The following is a 19,493-nucleotide window of genomic DNA, read 5'->3' as shown; positions in this document are numbered from 1 at the left end:
GAGGACTGAGCTTACATAGCATAAGAGAACCCCCATGGAGGGAAATAAACCAATCAGAGCTCAAAACCTCCAAATAGTGAATGGGCACCACAGAAAGACGGTAACGTCAGGATACAACCCCAAACCCAAGATGCAGCCTCACAAATAACAGGATACATTCCAGTAGGGAGACCTGTGATATAGAAGGTATTCTCTGGGCCTGCTTGCGGCCGGCGAGAATTGTGATGGCGTGGAGAATAGGGTGTCAGGCAAAAAATAAACAGTTGTGGCACCAGATGCCAAATGCATTGCAATGCTCTTTGCTGGCCCTGATTAGATCCCTGCACGTAGTGGGTGCAACCCAATAATTATGCAAACCTGATCGTTTTAATACAATTAGCAAGTTTGATGGCCCATCCACCAGCCCTCTGCAATTCAGCTGCCTTTCCAGTGAGTAATGTATTCATTGGCTTTGGTTTTTAATGGACCCGGAGTACTGCACCCTGTAGGTCCAGGGGTGTACCACTAACCCTTCAGCAAAAAGAGGCTTCCTCTAGCTCTCTCTTTTCCCTGTTCACAGCTACCATTCAGATAATGGGTGACCCCCACTTAGGCCCACCTTCCGGTCATACTGCTTGGCAATGTCAAGGATCCTGGGGGTTGGGTGCGTTCAGGCTGCAGGCAACGGGTTGACCGTGCCACTCTCCTCCAGAATGGAAGCCCTGTGGCTGGACTGCCCCTTCTAGCACTGGAAGATCTAAAGATCATTGCTGACGTGGTGATTTCCTGCAGCCAATTCATAAGAACATAAGAAGATAAGAAATAGGAGCAGGAGTAGGCCATCTAGCCCTTCAAGCCTGCCCCGCCATTCAATAAAATCATGGCTGATCTGTCGTGTCTCAGTTCTACCTTCCCGCCCTCTCCCCATAACCCTTAATCCCCTCTCTTATCAAAAACCCATCAACCCGCGTCTTAAAAATATTTAGCGAGGCAGCCTCCACCACTTCAACGGGCAGAGAATTCCAGAGATTCACCACCCTTTGAGTGAAGAAGTTCCTCCTCAACTGTGTTCTAAACCGCCCCCCCCTTTATCTTGAGGCTGTGCCCTCTAGTCCTACTATCCTTTCTGAGCAGGAAGAGCCTCTCCACCTCTATCCTATCCATCCCATTCATCATCTTGTATGTCTCAATGAGATCTCCCCTCATTCTTCTAAACTCTAACGAGTACAAGCCTGAACATTAACGTGTTCACTCTTGCCTGTCAGCTGTGAAAGTTTTGAAGTAGCCAGATCACTTTGTAGTCAGAGGTTTGATTTGAAGTCTCTGAACCTTCCTAGCAAACGAAAACCTTTGAAACCCTCTATTGAATTCAAAACCTTTGATCTCAGCCAATTTCAAAGTGCAGTGCTTTGAAATAAGCTTCTGTTGACAATTTAATGGATTTCTACTCAGCCTCCAGTTATGTGCTTATTTTCATTTCCCTTCACGTTTGAATATATTTCAAGTACTTCCATTGTTCCTCACTGCAATGTTTACGTAGACCCTAAACCTGATTGAACTGCAAAAAAGGAAGCTAAACCCTGACTGGCGAGTTTCTTGGGATGCATGAATTTGCACCCATCGAGTGGGTGAATTCCATCGTGTCAACCCTGCCAGTGGGAATCCCTCCCTTTTTCCTGCTGGCATGGGCACTTTGTCCCAATTTGGGAGAATTGTGGCTGTAATCTCCATACCCTCTAAGTATGAATTCTCAAAACAGCTGCCACCTTTGCCTACACAACCAAAGAAAGAGATATTGACACAAATGTAAAGAGCCAGAAAGCCAAGTACTCTCTCTCACCATAAAATAAGCCTTATTCATCTCCACCCACACTAGATGTGTCACTCAAGCTTCACCATCAGCTGGAAAATTTAATCTATTTCCCCATCAAGGAAAGCCCGCTAGTTGGAAAAAGAACTGTCAAGACACCCACAGATGGGATATCTCAGGAAAAGATACAACCCTTCTCCTCCCGACAGGATGAGGGAAATCCCATGGGATTGAATATAATGAATTGGAGCCTAAGTCAGCATTCTGCCGACCCAGATAATGAAAGGAAACCTCAGAGAGGAACACCCCAACACAACCATAAAGACATGGTTTGACAGTGTACCCTCCGACATGCAGGTTATCAGTAACATGGCCACATAATCTCACTGGGAGAAACTCAGACACTGTTGAGCCCCAGTGTCTGGGGTCACAGTCCCCGCAAAAAAACAAGATGCTACCCCTCCCCAGAAGTCTGTAATAGGAGACAACTCAGGAGTACAGCCTACTCCCTCATCTAGAATGTTCTCTGCTGGGTCTAGGAACAGATAATCAAAGTATCTACTATTCTGATTGGCCCCCTCTACTCAGGCCCACCTTCAGGCGTTGGCAATGCCAACAATGCACTGTCCCCTGGTACTGACACCCTAGACCCTGAGAAGGTAATATAAACAGAACAACAACAGTTAGAAGGAAGGCTGACAGGCAAGGAATATTTGTACCACCTCCTGGGCTTCAAACAAAAGAAGCTACCCCCATCTCCAGTCACATCTAATACACTGTTCTGCCCCTGCCATCAACACAATCCCACCCATTTTCTCCCCATCAGGGAAATCCTACCAACAGGGTGAGAAATCGTCCAGACATCCACAATCAGGATATCTCGGGGAAGGACAAGAATCCCCTTCTCTCAACAGGATGAAGTGTTCACTGTACATTCCAGGAGTGAAACTACCAAGTAGCCACTGTCACAACCCACACAGCCAAGGTAAGTATAGAAAACCAACCCAGAAAAGGCTAGTGAAATGAGGACTTCCTGACTAGGCCTGGATGTGCACCAGCATAAATTTCCCCCAAATCCAGTTATGCCAGAGGCACCAACGACAATAAAACCCAGTCTTTTCCAGGATACCTTCACAGGAGACCAACAAAGATTCTTTAGCCCCAAACTAACAACAAAATAAAAAAAAAGGACAGCATTAATTTTAAAGGAAATTTTCCTCACCCACTATGAGGACTTGGAAGGTCATACCTACCACCTCTATATCAAATCTCTAGCCAATCACTCTGTTGTGATAAAGGATACCACATAATATAAAGCTCCATTATAAATACCAGGATTACAGTACAAAAAAGGATGAATATAGCACAACCCTGATGCCAAACAATCAACCTAGCATGCTCCTGAGTGGAACAAAGACCCATTATCAGCCCTCAAGCGAAGAAAATATCTCCATATTACAAACCCAGGTGTATGGATTTGACACATGGCCAGAAAGAAGCAGGGTGGGCAGATTGTCGTACCCACCCCCACTCTCCCGGTGCCACATGGAAAGACTAAGACTAAATGCAAATGGTAACACATCTTAAACTAAGGTCTCCCTTGTTCCAGCACCAGAGCATACCAGTAGCTTTCAAAGAACAAAAGGCAATATATGCCTCCATGCATACATATTAAACACCCTTGTCAGGATAAAAGACAGCATTACAAAGTCAGGAGTATAATCACAAGGGGAAAACAATGAAAATTACAGAAGAGGAACAGGCTCTTCAGCCCGCCAAGCCTGCACCAATCATGCTGTCTGATTAACTAAAACCCCCAACCCTTCCGGGGACCATATCCCTCTATTCCCATCCTATTCGTATATTTGTCAAGACACCTTTTAAAAGTCACTACTGTAGTCAGGATTAGCAACAAACGGCAGGATAGCATAACCATTCACAGAACCTAAAAAGGCCAGAGACTTAGGATTGTCAAGCAACCTCAAGGATCCATCCATAGTTTCACCAAAGCCTCTGTGCCTCCGTTGTCTCGTCACCCAGAAGCCCCGGTAGAAAGAAACCCAGACCGTAGCAGGTGGTAGGCTCTCTTGTCGAACATGAAGGTCACAACAATGTAACACTAGTAATCGGGGTGTATAAACCAATCTCAGATCATAAAGACTAGATGCAATATATTTCTTTGAACTTGAAACACCGAGCTTTCAAATGAGGTTATGGAAGCTTGGCAGGCAGTTAAATTCAGCCAGGAATTTATACCCCCCCCCACAGTGCGACCCACCCAGAAGATCATATGCATGGACATTCCTTCTCCAGATCAACTGCCCCCTTGACTGACAGGGTTCTTTCCTCCACTTCATCCACTTTCTTCTGGGTACCTTGCAGCTCATCAAAATGAGCACCAATGATTTGTGCCAGAGACCTGAGACCATCATCCACGACTTAACCTACAATGGATGCCATCATCTCATTGCCTACAACATTGCCAGAGCATGGACCCGCTCACCAGCTACACCGCCACTGCAAACAAGGTACCACCCCAGCTATTTCTGACTGCCTTGATCAAACGAGGATTTTCTTGATTTTACATGGCTCCCCATCAGCCCACTTAACCAGGATCTTCCAGGAACAGAGCACGGAGTGTACAGTCCAGGATTAGATAATTATAGATTGTGCATCAGGATAAATAAAAGGAGTAAATTAGTGCTGGACTAAATTAGTGCCAGAGTTCATGAAAATGAGGTCACTCCTGCACTTGCATTACGTGACCCCCTTCTGTAGTCTTTCTGATCAGACATTCCTCACCTGCTTGCTCTATGACCAGTAGTCATTCTGTTGCTTTCTCTCTGACTAATACTTATTCCCTGTGACTCCAGGGGTAATGCTCTTTTAACCTCTGTGACCTGTAGTCATGCTATTTAGTGAATAGTAATTTAATTTATTCCCGCACCACAATCAGGATAATCATAGCTGCGCGTGTTGAGAATACTGTTAAAAGCACATTCCTAGTGATGATTATATTCAGCTGATATCAATGCCCTGATCTTAGATGCCATCAGGACACCTTGTGGCATGATTTGTTTTGAAAGAAAGTGTTGGTTACACAAAGCTTGAGGGAAATAACAAAGCTCAAAGGAAGAAATAAAGTATGTAGTCTCCGTTCTCGTTTATCTTTCCCAAGCTATAAAGTCCAAAGTAATAAAACCATGCCTCATGGACCACCCCCTCTTGTGTTCCATTGCTCTGGTAGGTAAAGATGTTCTGACTTGGAGTTTTTACTGTTAACAATGACAAGCTTATCATAGAAATGGTTTTCCACCTCTGTAATGGAGCAGTGTGTTGTAGCTTAGATACTCCTGATATTAATAAGTCCTGTTTGAGTTGAGAGGCTTATGGAGAAAACCCTCTCTAAACCATTTATTTGGGATTCTGTTGTAAAGAGTAACAAGTTTCCTATAGTGCAGCCTGCACCTTGTTCACGCATTTCCTCTGAAGTGTTACCCTGCCAGATGAATGCAAGATGAACATAAAAGAATGGGAGCGAGGAACATTGAGAGACAGGCCACAGCAACTAAAAGAGCAGTGTAGAGGATGACCTGAAGACAGACAGCAGCACCTAAAAGAATGGAAGAGAGGAGAACCCAGAGATGGGCAGCAGCACCTGAAAGAACAGGAAAGAGGAGGACCTGGAGACTGTTGTCAGCACCTAAATGAGCAGTCGGACTGACTGCATTCTGAAAAAAATCAATGTGATCTCACAGGAAAACAGGTAGTTCATTGGTGAGCGTTGTTCTTACTTTCAAAATTTGGATAATTTAGAAGTGTTATCAACAGTAGTAAAGCTCATTAGATTGACTGGTGAGTATTTCCTATTTATCTTAACTGGGGAATTTTAGCCAGTGTAAGTACAACATTTATTGGAATAATATAAGCACAGGCTGGACTGGAGATATTAATTAAAATGTAATCAGTAAAATAATTAAATCCTTTATAGGTGGTAGGGCAGATGATGTATGCTGACTACAGACTGAGAGTTTGTGGATGCCTGTGTGCAGATGATGTATGCTGACTACAGACTGAGAGTTTGTGGATGCCTGTGTAATCTAGGCAAACATATCTGCAGTGAGTGTCAGCAGCAGCAGGAACTTCAGCTCAGACTCATTGAGCTGGAGACCGAGTTGCAGACACATCAGGGAGGGGGAAAATTATGTCTCCACTTAATTGCAGGAGGCAGCCTCCTCCCCACTCCCCACGGACAGATTTGTCTGATTTGTTTCATGGTCAGGGACGGAAGGGCCTGACTATGAATGAAGCAGATAAGAGGATTGAGAAGGCAAAAGTAGAGAAGCCTCAGCTTTTGCAGTTGCCCAAACGTTTGAGTTCTTGCAGCCTGTACGGACAAAAGTAAGGGCTGCTGGCTAGATGAGTGTGATCCTTCAAGCAGGAAGAGTGGATAGCAAAATAACGGTAGTATAGTCAGTGTGATAGATACAATTCGCTGTGGCCAAGAGTGAGAGTCCAGATGGATGTGTTAGCTAAGTGATAACCAGGGTTTGGGTTATCTGCTCTGAGTTGGAGAGAACTTGCAATGGGAGGGGAATAATCCAGTTGCCATGGTCCACCTAGTCATAAGACTACTAAGACATTCTGCTGGGAAAGCCTTTAGCAGATAGGGGCTAAATTAAGAATTAGAAACTCAAAGGTTTCTTTGAGCCACTGGAAAATTAAAGTGAGTTAAATCTGTGGCTCACAGATTGGTGTGGGAGAAATGGGTTTTGATTCATGGGGCACTAGCACCAGTACTAGGGAAGCTGTACCATTTGGACAGTCTTCATCTGAACCATGCTAGGATCAGTGTTCTGGTGAGTCATATAACTACGTGGTAATGAGAGCTTTGAACTAAATCGTAGGGTGGGGCGGAGGGGAAGAAAAGCAAATTACTGTGGACACTGGAATCTGAAGCCAAAAGAGAAAATGCTGGAAAATCTCAGTAGACCTGGCAGCATCTGTAAGGAGAGAAAAGAACTGATGATTCAAGTCTAGATGACCCTTTGTCCCAAAGCGAAAAGGCATAGAAAGTGGGAGATAGTTATACTGCAAGATGAGGGAATGAAAGAGGAGTCATAGCCACAGAAACAAGGGGAAAGGCTGCTAATGGTAGTCCATAGAGAGAATAAAAGGTGTGAAGCTGAAATCAGAGGATGAGCTGTGAGTAGAATGGGGGAAGATGTCTTGAAGCAAAGACAAGGCAAGACAGCAAGGTAGCAATAAAGGAATTGATAAACTCACTGTTGCAGGATGCGAACTCGAGTGTGCCAGCAGATGAAGCTTGAGGTTACAGAAATAGTGCAACTAAAAGCACTCTATCTGAATGCACACAACATTCGCAAAAAACTAAATGGGTATAAACAGTATAATCTACTTATTATCATAGAGGTATGGTTGCAGAGTGACCAAGAGTGAGGACTGAATGTTTAATGGTATTTGATATTTAGGAAGGATTGACAGAAAGGAATTTGGGTAGCACTGTTAAAGGTCGAGATCAGTACCTGAATGTAAGACAATCTTTGGAGGATCAAGATGTTAAATCAGTTTGCATGGAACTATGAAATAGCAAGGAGCAGCAATATTGTTAGTTGTTTCTCAATCAACAGTAGTGGTGGTAATGTAACACCATGGTATGAATCAGGAGGGTTAATACAGTAATCATGGGGAATTTCATTTTGCTTATAAACTGGGTAAATCTAATTAGCAGTGTGTCGAGGAACCAGTTGGAGATCAGGCTATTATAGATTGTGCATTGAGAAAGAGCTAATTAATAATGTTGTAAAGGAGCCTCTAGGACAGAGGACCTGGGGCCTCTAGGGAAGTCCATCTGTGTGGATCCACAAGAGATGGGTGAGATCCTAAATGAATATTTCTCATTGGAATTTACTGACATTAGGGAACTTGGGGAAATAAATAGTGATGCCTTGAGGAGGGTACATATTACAGAGAAGGAGCTCCATCATTAAAGCGCATTAAGGTAGATAAATCCCTGGGACCTGATGAAATGTATCCCAGGACGTTGTGGGAGGCTAGGGAAGAAATTGTGGGTTCCCTAGTAGAGATATTTGAATTGTTGGCAGCCTTGGTTGAAGTGCCTGAAGATTGGAGAGTGGCAACTATTGTGCCTTTGTTTAAGGGCTGCAGGGAAAAGCCTTAGAACTACAGGTTGGTGAACCTAATATCTGTAGTGGGTAAGTTGTTGTAAGGTATTCTGAGACGGGATCTACAGGCATATAGAGAGGCAAGGACTGATTAGGGACAGTCAGCATGGCCCTGTGACTGGAAAGTCATGTCTGTCAAATTTGATTGCGGTTCTTGAAGGATAGATGATGGCAGTGTAGTTGATGTTGTCTACAAGGACTTCAGCAAGACGTTTGACAAGTACCGTATGTTAGGTTGTTGCATAAGGTTAAATATCATGGTATCCAGGGTGAGGTGGCCAAATGGATACAAAACTGATTTGATGGCAGAAAAGAGAGGGTGGTTATACAGGGTTGTTTTTCAAACTGGAGGCCTGTGACCAGCAGTGTGCCTCAGGGATCGGTGCTGGGTCCACTATTATTTGACATTTATATTAATAATTTGGATGAGAATTTAGGAGGCATAGTTAGTAAGTTTGCAGATGACACCAGGATTGGTGGCATAGTAAGAAAGTTATCTAGGATTGCAACTGGATCTTGATCAGTTGGGCAGTGGGCCGATGAATGGCAAATGGAGTTTAATTTAGATAAATGCAAAGTGATGCATTTTGGTAGATCAAACCAGGGTAGGATTTCCTCAATTAATGGTAGGGTGTTGGGAAGAGTTATAGAACAAAAAAACCTAGGGCTACAGGTTCATAGCTCCTTGAAAGTGGAGTCACAGGTGGACAAGATGGTGAAGAAGGCATTCGGCATGCTTGGTTTCATTGGTCAGAACAGTGAATACAGGAGTGGGATGTCTGGTTGAAGTTGTACAAGACTTTGCTAATGCAACACTTGGAATACTGTGTACAGTTCTGGTCACATTATAGAAAGGATATTAAACTAGGAAGGGTGCAGAAAAGATTTACTAGAATGCTACTGGGATTTGATGGTTTGAGTTACAAGGAGAGGCTGGATAGACTGGGACTTTTTTCCCTGGAGTGTAGGAAACTTAGGGATGATCTTATAGAGTCTACAAAATAATGAGCGGCACTGATCAGTAAGATAGTCAACATCTTTGCCCAAAGGTTGAGGAGTCTAAAACTAGATGGCATAGGTTTAAGATGAGGGGGGGGGAGAGATAAGAAAGGGCCCAGAGGGGCAATTTTTTCACACAGAGGGTGGTAAGTGTCTGGAATGAGCTGCCGGAAGCAGTAGTAGAGGCGGGTACAATTTTATCTTTTAAAAAACATTTAGACAGTTACATGGGTAAGATCGGTATTGAGGGATATGGGCCAAATGTGGGCAACTGGGACTAGCTTAGTGGTTTAAAAAAAGGCGGCATGGAAAGTTGGGCAGAAGGACCTGTTTCCATGCTATAAACCGCTAAGACTCTATGACTAAAATTTAATGGAGTTTTACATTATGTTTGGAAATGATGTAGTTCATCACGTAGGGTCTTAAATCTAATGAAAGATGACTGAGGCATGAGGGCAAATTGGCAATAGTAGATTGCAAATCTACATTAAAAGGTATAGCATTAAACAGGTAATGTTTAGCATTTAAACAATTAATACATAGTTTACAACAAATATACATCCCTTAGAAGCACAGAGAAACTCAACAGGAAAGATGATCCTACCATGGCTAACAGAGAAGTGAAAGATTGTATTAGATCGGAGGAAGAGACGTATGAAGTTGTCAAAAAAGCGATAAACGTATAAAGCTTGTGAACATTCTAGAATTCAGCAAAGAACCACCAAGAAATCGATTTTCAAAAAAAAAGTTTGAAAGTAAGCTAGTGAGAAACGTAGGAACAGACTTTAAAAGCTTCAATCGGTATGTAATGAAAAAATCAGCAAGACAAATGAGTCCATTACCAGTAGAGACATGGAAATGGCAGAGAAACTGAAATAATTTGTGTCTGTCTTCATGGAGGAAGATACAAAAGCCTTTTGGAAATACTGTAGAACCAAGTGGCTATTGATAATGAGGAACTGAAAGAAATTAGTATTAGTGAAAAAAAGTAATGGAGAAATTAGTAGGGCTGAAAGTTGAGTTTTTAAAATTCTTGGACCGGGTGAGCTTCATCCCAGATTGTAGAAAGAGATGTCTGCTGAGATAGTGGATGAATTGGGGGTCATTTTCTAAAACTATATAGACCCTGGAACGGTCCCAGCAGATTGTAAAATATCAAATGAAATGGGATCAAAGGTTATACAGAGAAAGGAGGACTAGGCTATTGAGTTGGATGATCAGCCATGATTGTGATGAATGATGAAGTAGGCTTGTAGGGCCAAGTGGCCTCATCCTGCTCCTATCTTCTATGTTTCTGTTTTCTATGTTAGCCTAATATCAAAGAACGAAGAAAATTATAGCACAGGAACAGGCCCTTTGGCCCGCCAAGCCTGCACCAACCATGCTGCCCAACTTAACTTCAGGGAACCATATCTCTCTATTTCCATCCTATTCATGTACTTGTCAAGACGCCCCCTTAAAAGCCACTGCCATATCTGCTTCTACTACCTCTCCCGGCAATGAGTTCTAGGCACCCACTACTCTCTGTAAAAAATCTGTCTCGTACACCTCCTTTAAACCTTGCCCTTTGCACCTTAAACCTATGCTCCCTTGTAATTGACTGTTTTCACCCTGGGATAAAGCTTCTGACTATCCACTCTATCCATGCCTCTCTTGATCTTGTAGACTTCCATCAGGTCTCCCCTCAACCTCCACTCCAGTGAGAACAAACCAAGTTTCTCCAACCTCTCTTCATAGCTAATGCCCTCCATACCAGGCAACATCCTGGTAAATCTTTTCTGTACCCTCTCCAAAGCCTCCACATCTTTCTGGTAGTGTGGCGACCAGAATTGAACACTGTATTCAAAGTGTGGCCTAACTCAGGTTCTATAAAGCTGCAACATGACTTGCCAATTTTTAAATTCAATACCCCGCCAAATAAGGCAAGCATGCCATATGCTTTCTTGACTACTTTCTCCATCTGCATTGCCACTTTCAGTGACCTGTGTACCTGTACATTATCAGCCACTTCAGGTCTTGAACAGCAGGTTAGGTGTAAGGATTCGCATTCTAATCAGTAATCTCTAAACTGTCTGTGCTTTATATGCTCTGTCTGAGGCCAGAACTCTCCATTCACCTGACGAAGGGGCTAACCCGAAAGTTTGCGAGTATATTATCAAATAAATAGGTTGGACTAAAACCTGGTGTTGTCAGACTTTTTACTGTGTTTACACCAGTCCAACGCTGGCATACCCACATCATGACTACCTGTACATCCAGATCCCTTTGCCTATCAATACTCTTAAGGGTTCTGCCATTTACTGTATATTTCCTGCCTATATTAGACCTTCCAAAATGCATTACCTCACATTTGTCTGGGTTAAACTCTGTCACCTCTCCGCTCAAGTCTCCAACTGATCTATATCCTGCTGTATCCTCTGACGGTCCTCATCGCTATCCGCAAATCCACCAACCTTTGTGTTGTCTGCGCGCTTACTAATCAATCCAGTTACATAGAACATAGAACATTACAACGCAGAACAGGCCCTTCGGCCCACGATGTTGCGCCGACCAGTTAAAAAAACAATGACCCTCTAACCTAAACCAATCCCTTTTCATCCATAAACCTATCCACGGATCTCTTAAATGCCCCCAAACTAGGCGCATTTACAACTGCAGCAGGCAGGGCATTCCAATCCCTCACCACCCTCTGGGTAAAGAACCTACCCCTGACATCCGTCCTATAACTACCCCCCCTTAATTTAAAGCCATGCCCCCTCGTGCTAGCTTTCTACATCCGAGGAAAAAGGCTATCACTATCCACCCTATCTAAACCTCTAATCATCTTATATGTTTCAATAAGATCCCCTCTTAGCCGCCTTCTTTCTAGCGAAAACAACCCCAAATCCCTCAGTCTCTCCTCATAGGACCTCCCCTCCATACCAGACAACATCCTGGTAAACCTCCTCTGCACCCTCTCCAAAGCCTCCATATCCTTCCTCTAATGTGGGGACCAGAACTGCACGCAACACTCCAAGTGCGGCCGCACCAGAGTTGTGTACAGTTGCAACATGACGCTGCGACTCCTAAATTCAATCCCCCTACCAATAAGCGCCAAGACACCGTATGCCTTCTTAACAACCTTATCTACTTGATTCCCAACTTTCAGGGATCTATGTACACATACACTTAGATCCCTCTGTTCATTCACACTATTCAGAGTCCTCCCGTTAGCCCTATACTGAACACATCTGTTATTCCTACCAAAGTGAATTACCTCACACTTCTCCGCATTAAACTCCATCCGCCACCTTTCGGCCCAGCTCTGCAACCTGTCTAAGTCTCCCTGCGAACTATGACACCCTTCCTCACAATCTACCACACCTCCGACTTTGGTGTCATCAGCAAATTTACTAATCCACCCAACTATACCCTCATCCAGATCATTAATAAAAATTACAAACAGCAGTGGCGCCAAAACAGATCCCTGAGGCACACCACTCGTAACTGAACTCCATGACGAATATTTACCATCAACCACCACCCTCTGTCTCCTATCTGCTAGCCATGTTCCTCCAAATCATTTATTTTTATGTTACAAACAGCAAAGGTCCCAGCACTGATCCCTGAGGAACACACTTGTCATAACTCTCCATTCAGAAATGCACCCTTCCACTGCTATCCTCATGTCTTCTTTGACCGAACCAGCTTTGTATCCACCTTTCCAGCTCGCCTCTGATCCCATGCGACTTCACCTTCTGCGCTAGTCTGCCATAAGGGACCTTGTCAAAGGCCTTACTGAAGTCCATTAGATAACATCCACTGCCCTACACTCATCAATCATCTTCGTCGCTTCCTTGAAAAACTCGATCAAGTTAGTGAGACACGATCTCCCTTTCACAAAACCATATTGCCTGTCACTAATATGCCCACTTATTTCCAAATGGGAATAAATCCTGTCTCGAAGAATCCTCTCCAATAATTTCCCTACCACTGATGTAATGCACACGACCTGTAATTACCTAGATTATTCTTGCTACCCTTCTTAAGTAAAAGAACAGCATTGGCTATTCTCCAATACTTTGGGACCTCCCCTATAGCCAGTGAGGGCACAAAGATTTCCCTCAAGGCCCCAGCAATTTGCTCCCTTGCCTCTCTCAGTATTCTGGGGTATATCCCATCAGGCCCTGGTGACTTGTCTGCCTTAATGTTTCTCAAGAACCCTAATATCACCACCTTTTTGATCTTAACATGACTCAAACTGTCTACATATCCTTTCCCAGATTCATCATCCACCAAGTCCTTCTCTTTGGTGAGACTGACGCAAAGTACTCATTTAATTCCTTGCCCATTTCGTCTGGCTCCACGCATAGATTCCCTCCCTTTTCCTTGAGTGGGCCAAGTCTCTCCCTGGCTACCCTCCTGCTCTTTATATATGTATAAAAGTCCCTGGAATTTTCCTTAAATCTGCTTTTTTATAACTTTTTATCCCTTCTTGCTTAAGTTTCTACTTCCCTTGTATTCACACTTGCTTCATGTGTTCCCAACCTCTTAGGTTTGACAAATGCTTCCTTTTTCTCTTTGTATAGACTTACAATATCTCTTGTTATCCAAGGTTCCTAAAACTTGCCATACTTTTCCTTCATCCTTACAGGAATGTGCCGGTCTTGAACCCCTATTAACTTACACTTGAAAGCCTCGCACATGCCAGATATTGATTTGCCCTCAAACACCTGCCCCCCAATCTACATTCTTCAGTTCCTGCCTAATATTGTTGTAATTAGCCTTCCCCCAATTTAGCACCTTAACTTGAGGACCACACTTATCTTTATCCATCAGTACCTTAAAGCTTACTGAATTGTGGTCACTGTTCCTGAACTGGTCCCCTACTGAAACCACCTGACCGGGCTCATTCCCCAGTACCAGGTCTAGTATGGCCCTTTCCTTAGTTGGACTATCTGCATACTGTTTCAGGAAGCCCTCCTGGATTCTCTTTACAAACTCGTGCTCCATTCATGCCTCTAGCACTAATTGAGTCCCAGTGAATATAGGGGAAATTAAAATCTCCCACCACAGCAATCAGTAGTGGAGAAAATGTTAGGAAAAGGATGTTATAACTGGACACTTAGAAATTAATGGTATGGTTAGGATTGTCAACATCTATGAAAGGGAATTCATATTTGACAGCCCTGTTGGAAGGTTTTTGAGGATGTAATTAACATAATAGATAACAGAAAACTAATGGAGGTAGCGTATTTGGATTTTCAGAAGGCTTTTGCAGTAAGTTTCCACACAGGCGGTTTGTAAACAAAATTAGAGCACATGGATTGGGGATAATATGCTGGCATTGAGAATTGATTAACAGACAGACAAAGGAGGAATTTCTTCAGCCAGAGTGGCAAATCTGTAGAACTCTTTGCCACAGAAGGCGGTGGAGGCCAGGTCATTGAGTGTATTTCAGACAGAGAAAGATAGATTCTTGATTAATAAGGGGATCAGGGGTTATGAGGAAAACGCAGGAGAATGGGAAAAATAACAGCCGTGATTGAATGGCGGAGCAAACTCAATGGACTGAGTGGCCTTATTCTGCTCCTATGTCTTATGGCCTTATGAGTCGCAGGCTGTGACTACTGAGGTACTACAAGGATTAGTGCTTGGGCCCTAGCTTTCACAATCTGTCAGTGATTTCGATAAGGGGAGCAAATGTAATATTTCCAAATTTGCTAATGGTTTAGAACTAGCTGGGCATGTGAGTAATGAGGAGGATGTGACGAGACTTCACTGGGGCTTGGACAGGCCAGGTGAGTGGGCAAGAACATGGCAAATGAAATATAATGTAGAAAAATGTTAAGTTATCCACTTTGTAGGAAAAATAGAATTACAGAATATTTCTCAAATGGGAGGAGATTGGGAAATGTTGAATACTCTTGCTCGTAAGTTTTTTTAATTCATTCATGGGACGTGGGCGTCACGTGTAGGCCAGATGAGATATGGATCGCAGATTTCCTTCCCTAAAAGCCGTTGATGAACGAGATGTTCTCAAGAACAGTGCCTTCCCTGCTGCCATCAGATTTTTGAATGGACTGACCTCATGTTAAGTTGATCTTTCTCTGCACCCTAGCAATAACTGTAACACATTCTGCACTCTCTCGTTTCCTTCTCTAAGAATGTCTGTATAGCTTTGTATAGGAATATTGTCTGTATTGCATGCAAGAAACAATACTTTTCACAGTATACCAATACATGTGACAAATTAAATCACATGGTGTAGCAAGCAATTAGGAAGGCAAATAGTGCATTGACTTTTATTGCAAAAGGATTTGAGTATAGGAGTGAAGAAATCTTGTTGCCGTTGAATAAAGCTTTGGTGAGACCTCACCTGGAGTATCGTGTACAGTTTTGGTCTCCTTACCGATGGACGGATATACTTTTTATTGAAGAATGCAACGAAGGTTCACCAGAAATGTCCCTGGGATGATGAGATTGACTTATAAATCAAGATTAGAGAATGTAGACCCAGTTTCTTCAGAGTTTAGCAGAATGAGAGGTGATCTCATTGAAGCATACAAAATTCTTACAGGACTCAACAGGTTAGATGCAGCAAGGATGTTCGCTGGCCAGGAGAGCCGGCTGGATGGTGGTCTCAAATCGGGGAGGCAATCTGAAAATAAGAGGTCATTTAAGACTAAGTTGAGGGGGAATTTCTTTATTAGATGGTAGTGAATCTTGAACGTACTCAACGTCTGAGTCTCCACACAGCTCCATGGAGTAGAGAATTTCAAGACAGAGATCTATAGATTTCTAGATATTAAAGTTATCAAGGGATATAGGGACAATACAGGAAAATGATGTTGAGATAGTAGGCTATCTATGGTTTAATTGAATGGCAAAGCGGGTTCGAAGGATTGAACACCCTGCTCTTGTGTTCATATGATCCTAATATTTTAGTGATCCAATCTCAATGAGCCTGGTCTCTTATAAGAAAGCTATGTGAAAGAATGTTCAACCTATCAAGTAACATATTTCTCACCACTCTCTTGCACACGTTATCAGCAAGCTGCAAGTTGTCAGTAGCCTTGATATTTCAGTTTGCCAGTTGAAGAGTTGGCATCTTCTTTTGCTTGTTTTCCTGGTGTGATGAATTCCTTGCAATTGTTTGGCAAAGACTTTAAACCCCAGCACCCATTGAAGCAAATGGACTGTGATGGGCCAACATATTATGGGGGCTGCCCAGCTTGAGATGAGTAATGGCTGACCAATGGGACAACCTGTAATACATGTTCTCTACACCACTCAATTTATAACTGCTATTTCCCATGTTGGTTTAATGCCTTGCAGCAAAAGCACAACCATAGGAAAAATTTATGGAGAGGAGAGCTGCCCAAACATCAGGGCCCTTCTCCCACCCTCCCTGTTTGAGTCCAAAATAATGGCTTGCAAACATTGATTGCCTGAAAGATGGCTGACATATTTCAACATCAGTCCACCTTTGGGCTTCACTGCAGATTATTTCTCCTTTAGCTTTCAACACTTGAGGTATCCACCAGGCACTAAACCTATTCACTCAAAACTTGGAGTTTGGTTCATGAGTGACATGGCCCATTCACATGCCAGTGGGCTTGTACACTGCAAGTCTGGGCCCAAACCTCTGAGTTCTTATGCTTTAGCCGAGAAATGCAAGGAGCCCAGTTTCCATGAGTCACCAGAGAGAATTACATGTGTGACTCTTTCACATTGCTGCCAGCCAGTGGTGCAGGCTGAAAATGAGAAACAAGCTGGTACACAAAAACAAAGTATGCTTGCTAACTTCACCCACACTCTATCCACATCACATTCCTCTTTGCAGAGGACACAAAGAAGCTATAAAGAGATATAGACAGGATAAGTATGAGATTATTTGCTGTGGTGGTACGAATAGAATGCTGAACCTTTTTTTAAAATGTGAAACTTTTAAAATCAGAGTTGGGTGTATTTACAAGGAACACAAAGTTAGGATGCAGGTACAGCAAATAGTTAGGAAGGCAAATACCATATTGACCTCTCACATAAAAAGATTAGAGTACAAAAATAAGGATGTCTTGCTTTGGCAAATAGGATTTTGGTTTTCATATCTGAGGACAGTTATACCCGCCCTACAGATGATACAGAGAAAATAGACTGAATTAGTTTAGTAGGAGGGGTTGACCAATGATGAGAGGCTGAGTAAATTGGGACTGCCCATGCTGGGGTTGAGAAGAATGAAAACTGATCTCATTGAAACATACACAATTCTGAAGGGGCTAGACAGAATAGACACTTCGAGGTTGTTTTCTGTGCTTGGGGATTCTAGAACACAAGGACACAGTCCCAGAAAAAGGACTCAGTTGTTTAGGACTAATATGAAAAGAAAACGTGTTCAGTTAGAGAATTGTGAATCTTCGGAGTTGTTTACCACAGTAGGTGTTGGTGCTCCATCATTAAATGCATTTAAGGTTCGGATTGATAGCTTTTTATTCTCTCTAAACAACTGAGGGACCTGGCAAGCAACAGAGAAATGAAGGTGATGCAGAAGATAAATCATATTCAGTAGAGGCTAGATGGGCCTTATGGTCTACTCCTATTTTTTATGTTCTTGAATTTGTACGAACCAGTGTTAATTGCCGGTGTTGGTCACGGAGTGCCCCGGGGTCGGTGCTGGGGCCTCAGCTTTTTACCATTTATATAGATGATCTGGAGGAGGGAACTGAGTGTATGGTGTCGAAATTTGCTGATGACACCAAGATTGGGGGAACGGCAAATTGCGCGGAGGGTGTGGAGAGTCTGCAGAAGGATCTAGATAGGCTGGGCGAATGGGCCAGGAAATGGCAAATGGAATTTAATGTTGGCAAGTGCGAGGTGGTCCACTTTGGTAGGAATAATGGTAGGAAGGACTATTTCTTACGTGGCGAAAAACTGCAGCAGGCGACGGTGCAGAGGGACCTCGGGGTCCTTGTGCATGAGTCGCAAAAACCCAGCCTGCAGGTGCAGCAGGTGGTCGGGAAGGCGAATGGGATGCTGGCCTTCATAGCGAGGGGGATTGAATATAAAAGTAGGGAGGTCTTGCTGCGGCTGTATAGGGCATTGGTGAGGCCGCAGCTGGAGTACTGTGTGCAGTTTTGGTCGCCGCACTTACGCAAGGATATTTTGACCTTGGAGGGAGTGCAGAGGAGGTTTACTAGGCTGACACCGGAGTTGAGGGGGTTGAGCTATGAGAAGAGGCTGAATAAACTAGGCTTGTACTCGTGAGAGTTTAGAAGAATGAGGGGAGATCTCATTGAGATGTATAAGATGATGAATGGGATGGATAGGATAGAGGTGGAGAGACTCTTCCTGCTCAGAAAGGACAGTAGGACTAGGGGGCACAGCCTCAAGATAAAGGGGGGGGGGGGTGCGGTTTAGAACGGAGTTGAGGAGGAACTTCTTCACTCAAAGGGTGGTGAATCTCTGGAATTCTCTGCCCGTTGAGGTGGTGGAGGCTGCCTCGCTAAATATTTTTAAGACGCGGGTTGATGGGTTTTTGATAAGTGAGGGGATTAAGGGTTATGGGGAGAGGGCGGGAATGTGGAACTGAGCCACGACAGATCAGCCATGATCTTATTGAATGGCGGGGTGGGCTCGAAGGGCTAGATGGCCTACTCCTGCTCCTATTTCTTATGTTCTTATAATGGTCAGGTGAGCAATATGTTAGGCCATGGCATCACAGATTGCAATATAATAGAATCCTGCAGTTGTTTGCCCATAGTTTATTAATGCCAAGTCTGGTCCTGCTGTTCTCCATCTATTGCTTTTAGCATGGTATTTGTGCTGCACTTGGAGTGTGCCCTGCACATGAAGGTGTGACTTTGTTTCCACAAGGATTTATGCAATGGGCAGTCATCCAGTTCTATTGTGGATAAACATACCAGTGAAAGATAGATTGGTAATGCTGAGGTCAAGTTATTTTTTTTTTCTGTCCTGTCAGCTTCTCTCATCAGCTGCCACAGGGCCAGTCTGGTAGCTGTGTCCTTCAGAAGTTGTGCTGTTCTTGGTGATGGATGTTGAAGTCCCCACCAGAACAATTCTGTGTCTTTGCTGCTGTTGATACTTCTTACAGGTGGTGTCCATCATGGGGTTTGCTGATTTATCAACTAAGAAAGGCAGCAGATTTCCTTGCCCGTGTTTTACCAAATGCCATTTGATATCATGGATTCCAGAGTCAATTTTGAAGACTCCCGAGGCCACTCCCTCCACACTATACCATTGTGCTGCTGTTTCTAGTGAATCTGTCCTGCTAGTGGAACAGAAATATCCAGGTGTGGAGTTTGGGTGTTGGTAAAAAGACTTGATCCCCTGAGTATGACTGTCAGGCTGTTACTTAAATAATCTGTGGGATAGCCCTGCCAATTTTGTTACAAATCCTCCAGTATTAATGAGAACGATTTTGCAGGGTTAGCTGTATCTTTGACATGCCTGAAACTGGTGTCAAGGCTGATGCCAGGTGATCTGCCGAGTTTTATTCTTAA

At 43.5% G+C, this 19,493-nt stretch overlaps 1 protein-coding gene across 2 annotated transcripts in view; it reads left to right on the top strand.

Annotated features, from left to right (window-relative positions):
- Positions 1-19,493, top strand: part of map3k4 (mitogen-activated protein kinase kinase kinase 4) — a 188,034-nt gene that overhangs the window by 120,344 nt on the left and 48,197 nt on the right. The gene's annotated exons all lie outside the window — the stretch shown is intronic.

The sequence above is a fragment of the Carcharhinus amblyrhynchos genome, chromosome 12 (assembly GCF_965287045.1).
Source record: "Carcharhinus amblyrhynchos chromosome 12, sCarAmb.v2.hapA, whole genome shotgun sequence".
In the NCBI taxonomy this organism is placed as follows: domain Eukaryota; kingdom Metazoa; phylum Chordata; class Chondrichthyes; order Carcharhiniformes; family Carcharhinidae; genus Carcharhinus; species Carcharhinus amblyrhynchos.
This window is presented reverse-complemented; position numbering and strand designations above follow the sequence as displayed.